The sequence below is a fragment of the Uloborus diversus genome, chromosome 6, assembly GCF_026930045.1.
Source record: "Uloborus diversus isolate 005 chromosome 6, Udiv.v.3.1, whole genome shotgun sequence".
NCBI classification, from domain to species: Eukaryota; Metazoa; Arthropoda; class Arachnida; order Araneae; family Uloboridae; genus Uloborus; species Uloborus diversus.
This window is the reverse complement of record NC_072736.1, coordinates 101,963,306-101,966,427: the sequence shown is the minus strand read 5'-3', so window position 1 is coordinate 101,966,427 and position 3,122 is coordinate 101,963,306.

Sequence of the window (3,122 nt, the reverse complement as noted above, 5' to 3'; positions counted from 1 at the left end):
GTAAATACGTTTTGACGAAATGCTTCTGAATGCTCATCATCTTCCCTGTGTTAAATAAGGTGATTAGCTCTGTCAGAACTACTTTTCCATCTAATCTTTAATCAAAACTGGCAATAATATTTTTTATCGTTTGTTGATTTGAAATAAGATTTAGATGGCCGTTCTTTTCGACTCAAAAAGGCTAGACTTTTTTTAACACCAACCCTACAATTAAGGTTCTTGTCTTTCTCGTATACGCTTCTACTTGATTTTTTTTAAATAGATTTTCATTAATTATTAAACTTTTTCATAATTTAGGAATTTTTTTCAAAACATTTAATGTTTCAGAAATTACTTAGAACAACTGAGCTAATCACGGTCGTCACAGTATGATTCTTGTTTGTACTAAAAATATAATTATAACCCATAATGATAATAATTATATGGTTGAAGAAAATATTCATGAGTCGGTTAGAGTAACAAAATGACTGAAAATATTTTAAACCAAAAAAACAAAACGATAGTTTTTTAATTAAGTTCCGGTTTCCGTTCCTCCAAAAATAAGATTTTGTGTTTTCGGTTCAGCTCTAAATTAATATTTTTTTTTCTGTATATTCCTATTTGTACTAAAACTTTTATTTCTAACACTTAATGATGATAATTACATGGCTAGAGTTAAATTAGAAAATATTGATAAGTTGGTTACAGTAACAAAATGACTGAATATCTATCGAACCGGAAAAAAACCAATAGTTTTTTCGGTTCAATTCCGGTTTTTTTTTCCGACGAAAATAACGGTTTTTTTTTTCTAATTCTCTGTTTAGTTTCAGTTCGAAGCCCTCCTTATTTTGCTTAGGGTTGTTTAAGTTGTAGGGCATGGTTTAAACCAAATGGTTTTTAAAAAAACAAGTGTTTTTTTTTTTTTTTTTTTTCAAAAACTGTTTTTTTTTTTTTTTTTTTTTTTTTTTTTTTTTAAATTCATTGTTTTCCTCCATAGGCTTTCATAAATTTTACAGATTATTGCAAAGTGTAAAATCTAATTAGTGCAAAGTAACTAGCAAAGCTTTATAGATAAATTACAGATTTATTAAATTTAGAAACTTGCAATTTTTAAGGTAATGCAAGTTTGCTCAATAGTTTTTATTTTATTTTATTACTTTTTTTTCAAATCCATGCATCTTTCCTATTAGGTACATAAATATACAAGGCAGGCCAACTAAGTTTTTCTAAAATTACATGGAAAAAAATCAAATAGGTCTTTTATAATTTTTAGTTGTCATTATTTTTCAGTCTTTTGCATTTCAAAATAGTACAAAAAGCATATTTCAGACAAAACTTCAATATTGCGTAATTAGCTTGATTACTAATATTTATTGAGATAGATTATGTACCATTGAAGCGATACACAGTGTAAAAATATCATAACACTAGAATATTTAAATGACAAGAGAAAAAAAATAACTAAAATCCAAGAACACTTTGAGTAGGCATAAAATTGCGCTTATACCTGCACATTTTTTGCATCCCCGATAGACGATGCAGTCAGAGCAAGAAAAGGAAATAGATGAAATTATGAAAACAGAAAATATTCATGTAACTCTGTGCTCTTATAAAAAAATTTTTTAAAAAAATGCCAAATCTTCACCCTTCAAAGAACTTTTTTGATTCCAATATAATAAAAGAAGTCTCGTGTATGAATGGTGGGAGAATGAAAAAACATTAATTTTTATGACAGTCTTCATTATTAAACTATGTTAAAATAGTACTTTCATTTAAGTTTATACTAAAGCTTTTAATTAAAATGATTTTTTTTTCTTTGATTAAAAAATTGCATTCCTAAATGCATTAAACCAGGAGAAAGAAAGTCTACAATGGAAAACATGATGATTTTCTTAAAACCTACTTATCCTATTTCTATAATCGTTTTCACTGATACATTAGGTAAATAAATTACATGATTTGTAACTTTTTTTTAAATCTTTAAACGAAATATGCGTTAATCTTTTGATTTTTAAAGTTGTATAATGTACATCAGACTTATGATTCATTTTTAGATACTTTAAAATGCTTTCCATGTTTAAGCATGCATAACTTTAATTTTACTTTTACTTTTTTAAACTTATAGTAGCTAGCTATGATTATGTGGAAAGTAATTTGAAAGAATTTATTCTTGGTTATTTGTAATTAATAATGTCTGAACTATCACAGTAAATTATTTCTTAGATAATTTGTACAAGACCCATTTACATATTGTATTTTTTTTTAATAGTTCAAGATTTTCAAACAATATTCTCCTATAGAAATCTCTAAGTATGAGGAAATGAAATTAGAAGATTTTACTCTGAATTATTTAATTAATTAGGAAGACATTAGGTACAAATATGAATATTAAACATTCCTTACCAGTTAATTCATAAAATATTCATGATATTCCGAAAATAAAATTGTTTTTCTTCCAAATAGTTAAAAAAACAAATAAACCCGGTTTAAACCAAAAAAAAAAAAAATCCCCCCCCCCCCAAAAAAAAAACGGTTTTTATACCAACCTTGATTTTGCCCTTTTACTAAGGTAAAAAATTACTCATGCTAAAACGTTATGCAATCATAACTGTAAATTCAGCCTTTAAGATTTATTTACGTGTCTCTTTTTTTGCACGTAATGCGTTTTCTGAGATTCTAAAGAGCATGCATAGGATTGTTCTTTTAAACTGCTTTAAAAAAAATGTTCTTTGAGTGAAAAAAAATGTGTTTTTAACTATCGCTGCATTAACTGACTTGCGGGTTTTTTGAAATTAAGATAAACGTATACATACATACATACATACATACATATATATATATATATATATATATATATATATATATATATATATATATATATATATATATATATATATATATATATATATTTTTTTTTTTTTTTACATTTTTAACACAGTTGGTTAAAATTATGTTGGATATTTTGCTTCATGGGAAGGATTTTCCAAGATTGGAAAAACTCAGACATGGTCCTCTTAAAGAGACTTGATTTCCAAGTTTTTCACATTTTTCTTGTTACCCTCTACATTTTTTTCTGTGGGCGATTTAGGGCCCTGGGCCCCAAATCGCCCACGTAGAGAAATTGTAGAATCGGTGATAACGAT